Source organism: Ips typographus, linkage group LG3 (genome assembly GCF_016097725.1).
Source record: "Ips typographus isolate SLU linkage group LG3, UJ_Ityp_2.0, whole genome shotgun sequence".
Classification (NCBI taxonomy): domain Eukaryota; kingdom Metazoa; phylum Arthropoda; class Insecta; order Coleoptera; family Curculionidae; genus Ips; species Ips typographus.
In genome coordinates, this window is record NC_138424.1 from 4,744,828 (window position 1) to 4,761,515 (window position 16,688).

A 16,688-nucleotide genomic window follows, 5' to 3' on the forward strand; every position below is an offset into this window, starting at 1 on the left:
GCATTTTTTCGGTTCACCATATTTCTTTGATTAGGTCTGTTACCGCTTTTGCTAGTTGTGGTACTCCATATTTTATTAATTCTGACGGAATCTTGTCCATACCTGGTGATTTGTTGTTGTTTAGCGACTTGATTGCTTTTCTCAACTCTTCTTCAGTTGGTGGGTCGTTGCCTCTCGTTCGTCTCCTGTGAGTTCGAGTGCTCTTTGGTGTTTGGGACACCTGGTATACAGATGACATAAACATATTTGTAAGAAACCTAACATCAATGAAAGAAACCTACATACAACTAGAAGGCGCTGTTGAAGAAGTGGCCCTAAAAGTGAATGAAGATAAAATCAAAGTATTAATACAGACCCGAAGCAATAGGAGGAGAGGCCAGAACATGACAATAGGCGACCAAAACTTTGAGGTGGTCAATGACTTTACCTACCTAGGCTGTAACATATTCAGCAAACGGGACGAGATGAAGGAGATCCAACGACGAATCAGTAATGCCAATAAAGTATACAACCACATTTCGGCCATAATCAGATCAGGGAATGTCCACAGGAAAACAACAAACTGATACTTGATAAAACACTAATACGCCCAGTGTTATGCTATGGAAGCGAGACCTGGAATCTCTCCCAAAGAGCGGAAACAATGGTGAACGCATTCGAAAGAAAGATATTACGCAGAATATATTGACCGGTCCAAGAAAACGAACAGTGGAGAATAAGATACAACCACGAGATCTAGCAGTTCTTTGTAGAAGCAGATCTGGAAACAACAATAAGATTACAAAGACTTAAATGGGCCGGACATTTGCAGAGGATGGAAGAGTCAAGAGGATTTGCAACCAAAAACTGGAAGATGGAATATATTGAGATTAGAACTTGAATGAGTATGTAAAAGTAGTTGTGTTTCGGAGTTGTTTTTAAAGTTTTGTAGTGACAATTTAAAATAGATAACGTAAAAAAAACATCTAGTCATTTGTTTTACTATATCCGAAACATTCCGTGGAAAAATTCGTCTATGTGAACCTATTTTCACTGGTATAATATTGTTTATTCAATTTTTTCTAGGTATATTTTTTTTTCAAGTTACGTGCGAAACAGATATTTGATTGTAACATTTTTTAATTTGAATTTGTATATCCTTAAGTGAGGGCTAGTTACAATGACAGTTGAATTCATTACTCCGTGTAGATTAGGGATGGGATTGTAAAAACACCTGGAACATATTATTGCACCAGGTGCATTTATATGTCAATTGTCAATTGAGGAGGTTTTTTAAATATCATTTGTTAACAGCTGGAGTCAATGACTACTATTTGTAACTGACTTGAAACTCAATTTTTTCCACTTTGGTCTTTGACAGCGTCAATTCGACGTCCCAGACAATTTTCAAGTTCAAAACTGTATTTATTGGGGTCACGTAAATGTTTTGATTGTTTTTTATTCTGTTAATATTGGAATTTTTACAGTTTTCAATTTAACTTATCATGTTAAGGCTCTGTATACAAACATCAAAAATGTACAAACCAACTGTTAACACATTTAGTTCTTTACACCTCTACAACTACTTATTTTACTCAATCTTATTATAATAAAAATAGTTAAATTTAAAATCTACTTTCCAAAAAATTATTCCATATAACAGTACAGATTCAAAATTAGCATGATATATAATTTTTACGCAGTCTCAGCTTACATATTGCCAGACTAAGTGCTCAATATGCCTATCCAATGACAAAAATGTATCGAGACTATAAGAAATTACACGTTCCAAATCATTTAATCGTTTTTTTTTTTTATTTAAAAATTACTAACTTTGTTTTTTCTTTATTGAATATTAGCTGTTTCTCTTTGAGTCAATTAGCTGTTTTGTAAGCCTTTTCTGTTTTCAAAAAGAAGTTAGCCCTAATATGTTACAATCCGCCATTAATCTAACCAAACGATGACCAAATTGATTTAACTTTAAAAAACGAAAAACATAAACTAAAATTCAATTAACGGTTTTGGCAATATATGACTGGTTTCTTTTGTCTGCTACACTCAGTGACCGTTGATAAATAAGAAATCTAGTTTATTCAATACCTTTCAGAACCTGGTAAGGGGTTGAAAAGAAAACTTGAAAGGGTGGTTGTAAACGTTTTTTTTTATATGTATGCGCTTCTTTGTATTGTTCAAAGATAATCGATTAACGGTCATTGCAATTGAAACTGGTTTGCCTTTGTCCCCGCTCCCTCTTACCAATTCCCGAAGATTCAATTTGTCATCGAATAGATTAATTCGGCTGTCCAGTTGGAATTTTGTCATTAATCCAGCATTGAATCGATTAATTGTGGCCACCCATGCGACCATGTTGGTGTATATGCAGGCATAAACGTTACCGATGCTACTCTATACAAATCGATAATGATGGAGAAACATTTTATGAGACTTGATGCTTTCGTGTCCCGAGAAGCTATAAAAACGGTCAAGCTTTGGCTCGATGTTCTGTCGTTTTAATACTAATGATTATCGCGCAGAGGCGCGTTAAAACAATCGGACATCGGCATCCAACGTCTTATCTCGATTTGTATCGACAACTGACTAATGAGCTTTTAAAGGACATTCTACAGTCACCTCGAATTTGTTTGTTTTTTACCTTTTTTTAATGGGGTAGTTAACAGTACAATAACCCTGAAAAATTAGTGAATTGAATAGTATTTTTTAAATATAAACAAAAAGCAAAATACTTTATGCAGGTACAGTTATCAAACTTAAGAAACTCAGAAGATTTATTATTAATGTTCTCCTTTATTCATGCATGTAAGAATATTGGAATTGTTTGTGATCTCTTTGCTACTTTTTGCCAAGATTCTGTCTTCATCACAAGTTATCTCCGAATATACATATTTTCGATGCAGTTTTGTGAATTTTAGCTGTCTTTTTAAATAGTGAATAAAAACCACTAAAAAATAAAGTATACAAACCCAAGAGCTTCAATCTCGAACAGTCTCGATTGCTTAAGAATCCTAACCAAACCTAAGCATTGTGGCCTTGTTTTACCTTTAAAATCAGTACACTAATACCAACAACATATCAACAGTTGTTATTTACATCAAGTAATACTTACCGCACGCATATCAGTGCGGTAAAATACACTCTCTAAAATTTTCACTTTGAATTCAGAGATGCACGTACTTTTTACTTTTGTAGACCAAAAAATGAATTAAAGGAAAATTTTCGAATCCAATTTTTGGTCTTGAAATGACGTCTGAAGAAAACCGGCGAAAGTATATTTTTCTTCTTTGTTCTTGGTAAGTTTTGAATCAGATTATCCTGGCAACGATTCGTCCCCACTCCAAGGAAGGCAGTTCCTTGCAGGAGAGTGTAGAGGCCGCAAGAAAGCGCCTCCTGATAGACGACCAGCAATGGCAGACCTACTTTAGATGATATGATGTTTCCTCCGCCGTTCCACAAAGTGGCCTGGCAGGACAGCAACCAGGGTTTTTAAGGCCCAGCGACTCCTTGACATCAACAATTTGGATGTTGCCTTGGTATCACTTGGGATTTCAATCAACTCCTTTCTGCACTCTTTCTCCACGTCTCTGTGCTACTTTCAAGCGCCTTTACCTTAGTGCGCTTGCTGCCTGTCTATTACTTAATCCTATGTAAGGTTCGGGATGTATCCTACAATCCACACTAGTTTTACCTGCTTCTACTCTGACACTTTCGAAATGTTGCCCATCTTGGCACTGCAAAGTGCCTTTAGGACGGCTTGACTGTCGGAGAAGATTCACTCCCTAAAATATGCCCTCTTGTTGGTGTCCTGTCGGTACTTTTCCACTTTAAACTTCCTTTCGAACCTAAGTCTGCTGTCAGGTGGAACCACCTTTGTCCTCAGGACTGTAATATCCCGAAGCATGGCGGTCGCAATACTTGCATGTCCTTGACGCAGGTGGTTGTCATGCCTTGTGGAGCCGAATTCCATCCTCTGTAGCGCCTCAGTGGCCTCCCTACGTATCCACAGAGGTAACTCAGGAAGGTCCAGAAGGGCGTTTAATGCGAGACTCGGTGTCGTCCTCCTTGCGCCGGTTATGGCCAGACAGCTAGTCTTTGCAAACCCGCCTGTTTCTGAAATACGAAAATCTTCTCCACCGCCGGCCACCAAACCAAGGAGCCATAACAGATCCTCGTTGCCTTATAACGACAATGTATTTGGAATATCTTCCTTACAGTCTTCTTTTGACGACTATAGTACATGCATTTAGCACACCATTTCTTTAATTTGTTGATTTTTTCTAAGAGACAATCTTGGTCCCTTTGCTTTATCTTCCTTTTGATTTATAGCCTGTCTCCCATATCATTTTTTGGTCTTGTTCCTAGGGTGGGTTATGGGTTTCCTCATTGTTCCATAGTCTAATAACTGTCTTTCAACCTGATATCTTCTGTTTTCTTTTCATTAATATGTTCAGCTTGTTGAAGACATGAAGCCAAATGAGTTGGAAACAGATAGTTTTGGTTTGTCTCCAGTTCAATACGGCAAATTTTGATTGTTGAAATTGAGGTATATCTACGTTAAACATCAGCTAATGTCACCTGACATTTCCAATATTAGATTCCAAATCTTTGATCTGAACACTGCCAAGTAAAATATAATAAAAGGTTTTCTTGTTAAACTTTAGTTCTATTGGTTATGTTATGCAGTATATAAATTGACTATATATTACGAGGCCACCCGGTATAATGGAAGGCGATGTCCTGTATAGAGGGCGAATCAAAGCAGAGATCTTGCATGGTTGCACGTAACCGACTCTATAGGCCATAAGGAATAAAGAAATATCATAAAACACAAGGAATAACATTATAACCTCTTACTCAGGTATTTATTTTTGATATTTATGGGCAAAGATGCGATCTCGCACTTCTTGGTCGGGGCAGGCAATTATGGTCGTGATGTAGTACCCGCGGTACCGCCGCAGTAAGGACTCTTTGGTTTGTGTCGTTTTTGCTACCTGAATAGAATTGTTTATTAGTCAAACGGCTGCGTTCTGGAATTTACCACCCCCAATCAGATCGAATGTCCTGTCGAATCTAACAAGCAATTTGATAAAAAATTTTTGTTATCTCACTTCCTCTAAGTCTGTACAAGTTGCAAAGGCAAAACAATTTAGACACCTTCTTCCAGGAGGGAGACCAAACAGACTAAAAGGGTATAGAAGGTGAATTTAGGAACACAGTTGGTAGGTAAACTTTTGAGCAGTACGACACCATATCCAAGTAGACCCGCAATAAACCTAAACGGTGACTTCGTGCTGATGAAGATGTTAAAGCACTGAAGATTTGTGTTGACGTGCTTATTGTTTTTTAAAAATTATTCAACCTCTCCCGCTTGGTAACGAAATAAATGTCGGTTTCCCGATCGCCGATAGCGATAAGCTCCGTAACAAAATTATGAGACGAAAAGATCGATTTTATCGCACACTAGTGTGGTTGTTGCGGTTTCGTGAGCAGCCTTTTTCTTCTTCTACTTCTTCTTCTCGGGTTGCGGACTGCGAAATAATGTAGATCTAATGAAGATCGTTAATCAAGGGACGTATTTCGAGTCGCATTCCTAAATATATGGAACGCGTGCGGCGTTAAACTTACACTACTTATTTGCATTCCGGCGTTGTTGATAGATTTATCCGGTACGCGTATCGAAAATCAAACTTATTGCCGCCGTTTACGAAATTAAATTGAACGAACCCCGTAAATTTCTACTAATGGGTAGTTTAGCCGCGGAATTTATACAATCATATTGAAGAAATTATTTTGGCCTGTCAGTTTTAACGGAACAGTGGCGCACGTCTGGGCTACTAGATTATAACGTCAAACCATAACTTGTTTATATTTCCAATGACGTCAAAGCTGTTATGAATTATTTACATCGCCAACAGAAAAATGTAAATTATTTTGATAGCATCAATATTAATATTGTGGAATTTGTTGAAAGTAAGGCAAATTTGGAGACAGTAACTGCGTGCATAAATCATTTTATCTTAAAAATTACACTAAAAATAATGTAGAAACTTTTTTTTGTTTTTTTATTCATATATTCTTCCTGTGCCTTTCATATAGTTTTAAATTTGTTCTAGTGTAGATTAGTTTAGTTGATATGTTTTTGAGTTTGATGATGGTCGGAAGTCAAAACAACACCATTTACACATGTAGTTTAGCAAGCGTCAGTTGAATTTTAGAAACCATAAGATGGATTTGAAAAATATCACTTGTATCTTGTATTTCAGAAAAGGTACTTTCAATTTTAGAATAATAACTTTGATTTTCGAACACTAGTATAGAAAAGAGCAGTTGGATTTTAGACATGGTCATTTGTAATTTGGAAAATTAAAGTGGAACAAAAAAAGTTAATAAAAAAAAGTAAATAAGTAAAAAAAGTACATTGTGGTTTAAGCAGTTCAATAAAAAATCGATTAATCTCGAAAACCGTTTATTTTATCGAAATAAAAGAAGAGTACAATTTTTCGATAAAAATGTTAAGTGGATACTCTAAATTTAGGTATAACTAGCTATTACAAGCTAACTATTTTTTTAACAAATAATTAATTAATAATTATTGTTTTTTTTTATAAAAAAAAAAAATTTTAATAATCAGTCAAAAAACGGTAGATCAAAACAAATTCATTAATTTTACATTATTATACAGAGTGTTTTTTAATAGTCGTCAAAAATTGTAATCAATGATTCTTACTATAAAAGCCGTACTTCAAAAATCAGTTTTTTTCTTCATTAATAATTGTTTTTTAAGTTTTGACATTAGTGACAGATCACCTGGTTTTAAAGGATAGTTTAGCTAGGCAGTCACGTGACCATTGTCAAAATTCATAAAACTCAAAAACAGGCTTTATATCGAATACCTACAGCAAGAAAAAGTTTCTGAATCCTGATTTCATGTGATTGTAGAACAATATTTAGCTAGACGATCACGTGATAATTGTCATAATTCTCAGAAACACGTTGTATATCAAATACTGTGAGAAAACGTATCTAAATCCTGATTTTTGCAACTTTAGAGCATGGTTTGACAGTTTTGACGTTAGTGACAGTTGTCACGTCATTGTAGAACACTATTTAGTTAGACGATCACGTGACAATTGGCAAAATAACTGCCATAAATCTCAGAAACACGTTTTATATCAAATACTGCAAAAGAAGGGTTCTAAACCTTGATTTTTGCAACTTTAGTGCATGGTTTAACAGTTTTGACGTTAGTGACAGTTGTCACGTGATTGCAGAACACTATTTAGCTAGACGATCACGTGACAATTGGCAAAATAACATTCATAAATCTCAAAAAACTGTGTTAAAATGTAATTCTTGAAAATTCTAGTAAAATTTTGACAATTGTGACAATAGTGACAGACATCACGTGGTTTTAGAATTTTTTTAGAATCCTTATTAAATTTCCTATTCAATAAACTGAAAAAGTATATGAAAAGTTCCACAACCAACATAATGACAATAGCGTAATTAAAAACGTTAGACTATATACAAAAAACAGGAGAACGGTAGAAGAACTACAAAAACGGTAGATATACCGTTTTAACGGTAGACCTGGCAACATTCAGTATAGGAAAAATTCCTCTGCCTTACTACTGGAAATGTGCAACGTTGCCAAACCGAAGGTTCAAGAGAACGATATAAGACGTTTAACATGAAGGGTTTAATCGTTAAATTGCTTAAAAATTAGTAAATTAAATAAGTATTTCTAGTTTTTACATGCAAAGTGACACTTTACTATCTATAATTACTGTTGACGTTTGCATATGGACTACTACTTTTCGATCATTGCATTTGTTAAAAACTGCTAACAACACTTACTTTTAGAGGAAAAAAAATTGCAGAATCTATTTTTGTGTATATAAAGCAATGGATATTTAAAATTATTAAAAATTATTAATATTTAAAAAAATTAAATATTCTAACAAATTGTTCAAGAATCCTTGTTGTTTCAACACGATGGTCTAAAATAGACAATACCAATATTGTTCGTGTACATTTTCTTGATTTGTAGACAATTTTCTGGCAAAAAAGTGAAAAAATTGTATTACCTCCTTCAAAAGTCTTCGTCATCAAAGCCAAATTTTTTTTGTTATACTAATATACCTAAAGCTAATAATGCTGATTAATTCAAAAAAATCAGGTAAAGTAATTCCGGATTCTGGAATAATTTAAATGTTTCAAATTAAAGTTATACGCCACTGGTAAGCTCCCCCGAGACCCCAAAATAAATACCCATTCAGTTCGTTGGTTTTGTTTTTGCGTCTGGTCGGTTGTCTTATTTTGCTAGGTTCCCGTGCCAAATTACTATTGATTTAAGATAATCACCGGGATTCTGAAATATTAACGGAATTAGCCGATGCTGAACCTGACTAATGAGATGCAGCTTTTTCATCCGTTGACTTTATTTTCGATCGGAAATTACACACTGTATATTAATAGCAGACGACATCGCATTAGTCGCGGAGCACTGTATCTTCGCCAACCATTCGCTTCCCTATAATAACATAATTCATTTGTTTCGAACTTACTGAGGAAGCCTTCTCTATCTAGTCGAACGTAAACAATCGAAACGTCGACGAGATTGTCTCCATGTGGGTAAACATACGAACGTCTGAAATTCTAATTAAGCGATATTGTGATCGGGGAATAAAGTGGCAAAATTTAGAAGAAAATATTTTGGGACTGCGAACCAAAAATCAACAAAGATCCCTTATAAAAATGAAAAGTACAAACAAGGTGCACCTTTTTAGAGGGGTGTTTATAGATTTCTTCTGTGTGTTCTACGAGATATTTAGCTTTTATTGGACAGACCGACCGTGGTTATGTTTAACCAAGAACCCAGATACATTAATAAACAGGTGGTTGCGGATGAAACGGTTCCATTGAAGGCAAACTTTGTTTATTCACTTTATTAATATTTATTGGTTGGGAACCTGTTGATAAACCCCCAGAACCACCAAATCGAGGGTGGTTACAGGTGTATAAGAATCGATTTTATTGTCTTTTTCCGCCTGTTTCGTGTACATGACTCGACATCGATAAGCATCGAAAACACCTGTAAAGAATCCGGTAGAATTTGGTAGTCGTTTGTCCCGGTTTGATTTACGTAATACCCGATGATAAAAAAATCTCATCTCCGCGTCTTTGGGTTCCGAGAAAACCCATGAATTTTTGTTTTCTGTTTCGAGAACCCATAAAGACGATATTGATTAGACGAAAGGAGATATTTTAAATGGCCCTCGAGGTATTCAGATTGTCATCTGGGAAATTTATGCCCTGCGAGGTTGTGAAATATGGCTGTTTTGACGTGAATCCTAAATACCGTTCTTGTCTTAAAATTTTATGCGTTTGCTCATTAACTTAACCAGTAAAATATTGCAAATTTTCAAAATTTCTTTTATAGAAAATGTGGACATTTTACCCTAAGGCTTAAGGTTCATAAAAGGTTTAACGTAATAATTTTTTTTTATCGATTATTTATTGTTATTAGGATTGAAAAAGTATGAGAGAAAGTGATTGGTCTTCCTGTCAGTCAGCGGTAACTGAGCAAAATATAAGAAAAAGTAAAGCAAAATCTACAGTAAATATAGCTATTATAGTTGCTGTTTGTGATGCAAAGTTGGTACACATTTTAGGGTCTTTAAAAAAAAGAAAAACCAACCCTTCTAGAGTAGAAACATTGTTCTAGATGCAGCGCTTTTATTAAGACATTTATGTCTGTTTCCCCAACATTGGCGCAGTTGAGTTTAAGAACCGCTTAGATGTTTAGTTTAGATTTTGTTATTTTGCACCTAATTTGTCACTTATCAACCTAAGTTGTAATTAAAATTGACTTGAAAATGTAGGGAAAACAGGCATTAGTCTACAGTAGACACTAAAATATCCACATCTAAAATTTTAAGACTTCAGTTACCCTAGATTTGTTTGCACGGTTTTGATTTGTTTTCTTCAACCTTCAAAGGTATACCTTGATGTAAATACACCTGCGTACAGCACCCCCTTCCGGCCTCTAAATCAGTGTTGCCAAGTCAAAATATTTATTGACGGTAGAATAATCGGTCAAAAAACGGTAAAAAGAGGAGAGTAGAGATAAAAAATAATGCTAGTTTGATAAACCATACTTCAAAAATACAGATTTTCATTGTTTCAACACGTCTCGTTTCGAAAACTGTGATTTTTGCAGATTCTAGGCCAATTTTGACATTCGTGACAGATATCACGTGGTTTCTTCATCTTCTTCATTCTCCATCTAAAAAAAAACAAAATTTAGTACAGTCAGGGAGAAAAGTGGTGTTAAACTTTGCACTGCCAAAAACACAGTTTGAAAAAACAGTCAGGGACAAAATCGCCTGTAAAACCCTCTTGGAGTAAAAAACTCACTGTTTTAGGCACATTTTTGAAATTCTCATTAAATTCTCTACTCGATAGCCTGAAAAAACAATACAAAATCTGGTATAGTCAGGAAGAAAAGTGGTGTCAAAGTTGCCAGAAGCAAAGTTTGAAAGGACAGCCAGATACAATATCGCGTGTAAAACCCACTTGGAGTGAGAAAATCACTGATTTAAGTACAGTCAGGGATAAAAGCGGTGTCAAAGTTTGAACTGTCAGAAACACAATTTAAAAGAACAGTCAGCGACAAAATCGCCCTTTAAAACCCACTTGGAGTGAGAAAATGACAGTTCTAAGCACATTTTTGAAATCCTCAATAAATTCTCGATTCAATAACAAAAAAAAACACTAATAGATTTAGTATAGTCAGGGAGAAAAACGGTATCAAAGTTTGAACTGCCAGGAGCACAGTTTGAAAGAACAATCAGGCACAAAATTGCCAAAATTGCACTTTTTGCAAAAGCGGCATTTTTTGAATGATTGTAACTTTTTTATTTGAACTCTTATAGATTTCACTAAAACGCCATTAGAAAGAGGATAAAAAATACTACAAAATGAGCCAAAATTGGCCTCTCTAGCTTTTCATGTTGCCGAGATATTGAATTTCAAAAAGTAGTAAAAAAAGACCTTTCAATTTTTTTGAAAAATGATATTTTTGAAATTGTCATTAAATTTCTTACTCGATAGTCTGAAAAAACACTACAAAATCTGGTATAGTCAGAAAGAAAAGTGATGTCAAAGTTTGAACTGCCAAAAACACAGTTTGTAGAGACAGTCAGGTAAAAAATCGTCTGTAAGATCCACTTTGAGTAAGACAATTACTGATTTAAGCACATTTTTGAAATCCTCATTAAATTTCCTATTCAATAACCTAAAAAAAAACTACAAAATTAGGTACAGTCAGGGGGAAAAGTGGTGTAAAACTTTGAACTGCCAAAACACAGTTTGAAAGAATAGTCAGGGACAAAATCGCCTGTAAAACCCACTTGGAGTGAGAAAGCTACTGGTTTAGGTACATTTTTGGAATCTTCATTAAATTTTCTATTCGATAGTTTAAAAAAACACTACAAAATTTGCTGGAGTCAGGGAGAAAAGTGGTGTCAAAATTGCCAAAACACAGTCAGAGACAAAATCGCTGGCTGAAACTTGGAGATAGGAAATGATTGTTTTAAGCACATTTTTAGAAACCTCATTAATTTTCCTATTCTGTCGTTTGAAAAAAACAGTACAAAATTTAGTACAGTCAGGTAGAAAAGCGGTGTCAAACTTGAAAAAACACTGCAAAATAAAACTGAAAAATGTGGATTTGGCAATTCGCAATATATAAAATGTTTTACAACCCACAATATGGCAATGGTGTTAAAAACTGTAGATTATATAAAAAAAAAAACAGGAGAACGGTAGAAGAACCACAAAAACGGTAGATATACCAACAAGGATGATAACCCGGCGACACGTGTTTCTGCTTTTTTGCTTCATCAGGCATGTAACTCCATCTGTATGAAAGGAGGTTCAAAAACCAACTGACATACGTCACCCGTGCTGAAGCGAGATGTTGTCCACGATTTTGTGGATTGTGGATTATTATTATTATTTGGACATTCTAATTTAGCTAACCCTTATTCGGTTTTGGAAGAAAAACGCCGTTAATTACGCGTTCATGTTTGTATAAGTTCAAAAAAAAAACGTCAACGTTAATAAGGCGAGCGGCTCATGCCCAATCTAATACGATTGTGATTTAGAGAGGAAGTCTATAACTACGCCGTTCCGTTGAATGACTAAGAATCATACTCATACGGCCATTATGACAGTTTTTTTGTTGATTTAACCAGTACGAATCCGTGGGAAGACTTTGGTCTGATAATTGCTGAAATGGGTTCAATGCGATATAAATGCGACACTCGTACACTTTACCGTTTTTGGTTGGAGATGGAATTCCACACGATATCCCACTTGGCACTAATATGTTCGAACCCTTTGTAGGTGGGTAATTTGCCAAAGGGCAATTTGCAATAAATTTGGGAAAGTCGAGTGTAGGTCCCCCCATAAGAATGCCAGTCCATTAGGGATGGAATTTGTTATTTCGTTTACGAGATTGTCGTTTCTCGGTCTCTTGGCTTGAACACCAGCAAATGTTAGGAAATTTGTATTGTAAAAGTTTTAGCCAAAAAAACTTATTTAATTTAGTTGTAAGGTTTAGAATGATAACCTAGGATTGTGTAGCGGTCTTGGTGAAGCTTTCTGCAGAGCCTCCGTGGCGCAATTGGCTAGCGCGTTCGGCTGTTAACCGAAAGGTTGGTGGTTCGAGCCCACCCGGGGGCGCAACTTTTTTATTTTTTTTTCTGTACAAAATCATAAAACTCAAAAAAAATTCATAACCTAATATTATTCTAGTATTACGTCAAAGATTATTAGATAGAAGAAAAAAAAAGTAAAGTATTTGGTATAGTAAAGATTTTTATTAAATTTTGTATTATTATTAGTCAATTATTCAACGCTTAGCAACGATTTAACCATTTTTTTGGCACTAGTGCAATAATAATTGCCTTGTTGTACTCATTACATCACTAGTGCGATAATGACTGATTTTATCGCACTAGTATGGTCATATCGACCATTACGTAACTCAAACATAATTTTTAAGAATTAAAAATCAGATACACCAACCTTTAATAAAGAATTAATGACTAAGGAATACGAAATAAGTATTAACAATGAAGAATTAACAATACAGAGTTAAGAATTTGGGTAAACTCGGCTATTTCGGTTAATCCACTTCAACACTGTTGCCACATTGCAAAGTCAAAAACTAAACCAAAATAATGTGCTTTTCTTTATGGAAAAACTTTATGGATTTTATATCATGTTCTATGACCGACTGCACTAATTAGGCAACCATGTGGCAAATTAAACAAACATAGGAAAAAACAACAATGTAATATTTGTAGTGAATGTTTTGAATGTGACGTTTGCACATTTATTTGTCATAAATGTAGTACTCATAGAATTTTAATTACATTAAACTTTTTCCATGTCATCAAATATGCATAATGTGCATTTTGAAATGATTAAGCTAAACTGAAAGCACGACATTCAGAACACATAACAATTTCCGATATTTGCGGAATAAATGTGTTATTCTTCTTCTTCTAAACCTAATCTAATCTAAAACTTTCACGAGAAGAGCGGCCGACTCTGTTAAAATAATTGAACTGGATAAGTGTCCAAAATTTTCAAAAGAAGAGTAGAAGAATATTGTTGTATAAAATTATTGTACTGGCTAAATGCCCAAACATTTTTAAAGAAGACTGTCAGAAGAGAAGAGTAAAAGAATATGTAAAAAAAATTGTGCTGGCTAAGTGCCTAAAATTTTGAAGAGAAAAATAGAAGAATATGAAGAAATGATTGTGCTGGCTAATTATATACAATTTTCAAGAAAAGAGGGTGCTGAAATTATTGTGCTGGCTAATAGCCTATAATTTTCAAAAAAAGTGTAGAATAATGTGTAGAATTGATTGTGCTGACTAATTGGTTGAAATTTTCAAAAGAAGAACGGTACAATGTTTTAAAATGATTTTGCTGGCTCAGAGAGAGAGAAGAGTGTTTTGAATGATCTTGCTGGGTAATTGCTTAATATTTTCAAAAGAAGAACGGAAGAATGTGTAGAAATGATTGTGTTGGCTAATTGTTGGGAAACCTGATTTCTGTCAAATATGAAAAGAACCATTCGGGACAATAATTGTCTGGTAGTCTGTTTCACACGTCCACAATTTGAGATGCCAATTATTGAGACATTTTGTTTCTAATGTAAAATTATTTCTTATACTTTTTTTAAGTAGTCGTTCTGGCTCTTTTCTGAAATTTCAGTTTTAATGTATTAATTTGTCTGATGCTTTCAGCTACTTTTTAGGATTGCTTCTCCTAATGAAATTTTTACTGTCGGCCAGACTACCGAAAACCGAAATTTGGATGCCCCCAAGCACCGTATCCTCTCTGTCATCATCAACTGCGTGGAAAAGCTGCCAATGGCGATGCTCGTTTTCCATCCCGAACTAATTGCTTTAATAATAATTGTCTTTGAATACAGGAACTCGATTTGCCTTTAATAGGTTTTTAAGCATTTTGAACTGTAGCGGAAAATCGGGAAAATCGAAACTGGCCTCCAGGGCTGGATGGGCTCCTTTGTTTCGAAATGTGTATTCTCGCGAATAACCATAATTGCGCGGTGAATTTCCGATTATATCAGGGTCGATATTTCTATAGTTTATACACGAACATCAAAAAAGATGTATAAGGGTTCGAGACCCCTTGCGGGGCAGATCGAAAATTCAGTAAAAAAACTCCAGGTCGGGCTGAACCAACCTTCTGGCGTTTTCATTGTCTGGTTTGACGTTTTTATGTCATTCCGTGGCAATTCCGAATGATTGAAACGGAACCTTTGAATCGATTTTAATGAAATTCCGAAATTATCGTCTATATCTTGACAAAGGATCTAGGTGTTAGACCCCGCATCAGGTGTCTATGATAGAACGCCTTTTATTCGATCATTTTCCAAAAAAAAAGGGCCCGATTTGTTATAAGTCAGTTGGGGAAAAAAACCGTGCCAGAATAAGGGCAAACATCACTGATCCATTTCCTCTTATGTTACATTAAGCAGACAGTTTTTGCCTCGGTCTTTAAGAGGCATCAGCCATAAAATTCGCTCATTTTTCTAACTCTTAAGACGTCACTATTAATGACTTTCGACATCATTAAGGCACGCCTCGACGCCTGTTTCGTTTCAATTCGAATTGATGATAGATTTTCGGTCATTTCCTTACAACTTTTGTATACAAGCAACAATGACAGAACGAAGTTCTGCTTTCTTATATTTGGATTACATCAGGACCCTATACATGTATGAACCGAACTTTTAACATTGAATAGTTTGGTAGTTTTAATGTGACCGAAACATGGAAACATGGATCAGTAAGTTAGAAAAAGTATGTATAACAATTTGATTTGATGACTTTATAAAACAATAAGACATATTTATGCATAAAACAAATAAAATAATATATTATTTTATATCATTTTTGTTGCTGGTTTGTCCATCTAAAAGAAGTAATAACAAATCATTTTTCCTCACTAAGAAATAAAGTATTTAAGAACTCCTATAAATGGCACCATAATGATTGTATGCTCCCTTTCTATTTAGATTTGCAGTTGTATCAATAGTTATTTGCGCAACTAGGGTGGAAAGTGCAACTTTTGCTCCCTAGTTGCGCTCATACAACATAAATACCTGGCTGAAAAAGATGAAGTTATCCGATGTTCTATAATAATATCTGTTGTTGTATTGGTCTTTATCTTGGTTTTGCGTAACTTAATCTTTAATTCGACCAACATTTCTCCAAGCTCATTGACATCACTCGATAGGCTATATCGCCTGCAAAGCGCAGGTTGTTTAGGTAGTATCCTTCTCTCCCTTTTCTGACATGATAGTTTCTTAAAAATGCCTTCCAACGCTAAGGTAAACAATAGTTTTGGGGTTCGGTCTGTAACGGACTACTCGCTTCTTCGTCAATTGTAACATGACTGTCACAAAATAAATTTGGGACTTTTTATAGGTTCTCTGTCTTTGTCTCGCTCATGCAAATATCAATGTTTGTCTGTCAGTGACATGGTTTTCTGACGATCGGCTTAAGCTTTACTGCACTTGTATATTCATTTTAAGTTCTCTAGGGGAATTTTGACATTTTCTTATAATACAGTGTAAAAACATAGTTAAATGTAATGCCCCATAAATTATCATCTTACTTATCATACTCCCATAAACACTAGTATTACTACTTAATAGCAGTAACTTACTATTTAGGATCAGGGATGTTTAAGAGTCATTAACACACTAGTAATTTTTCTTATCAGTGAAGTATAATAAGTGAATAATTAATAAGTTTGTTTTAATATATAATTTTCCCTGTCAACAAATATAAAAAAATCATTAACTTCCAGGTCTGTATTTTTTAAAATAGCGCTCTGTAAAATATTAATTTTAGTTATTTAGGTCCAATCTTAATTAAATAACAATTTGGAGAAACGGCATGTCGGACTGTTTGTTTAATTTATTAGGAAGCCATTTTATGTTTTACTCTTTGCTAGCCAGATTTATGCAGTATACATGTATGTAACCTCCCCAGTGTTGCCACATATAGCGAAGCTAATTTCACCCAGAATGGCTGGTGATAATTTATAGGCAGCAAATGTGAGGAGAATCGCCGATTCGA

General features: G+C 34.7%; 1 long non-coding RNA gene and 1 other non-coding gene across 3 annotated transcripts; one reads left to right on the forward strand and one right to left on the reverse strand.

Annotated features, from left to right (window-relative positions):
- Nucleotides 1-4,611: 4,611 nt before the first annotated feature.
- Nucleotides 4,612-5,802, reverse strand: LOC145727187 (uncharacterized). 2 transcript variants are annotated; one of them, XR_014177800.1, is made up of 3 exons: nucleotides 5,620-5,802; nucleotides 4,842-4,985; nucleotides 4,612-4,785 (listed from the first exon to the last, which is right to left on the reverse strand). It is a non-coding gene; the product is annotated as an uncharacterized LOC145727187 (long non-coding RNA). The 2 variants fall into 2 exon arrangements; XR_014177799.1 differs by having other exon boundaries at nucleotides 4,613-4,785; nucleotides 4,849-4,985.
- Nucleotides 5,803-12,670: 6,868 nt separating this feature from the next.
- TRNAN-GUU (transfer RNA asparagine (anticodon GUU)) lies at nucleotides 12,671-12,744 on the forward strand. The gene has a single exon. It is a non-coding gene; the product is annotated as a tRNA-Asn (tRNA).
- The last annotated feature ends 3,944 nt before the right edge of the window (nucleotides 12,745-16,688 follow it).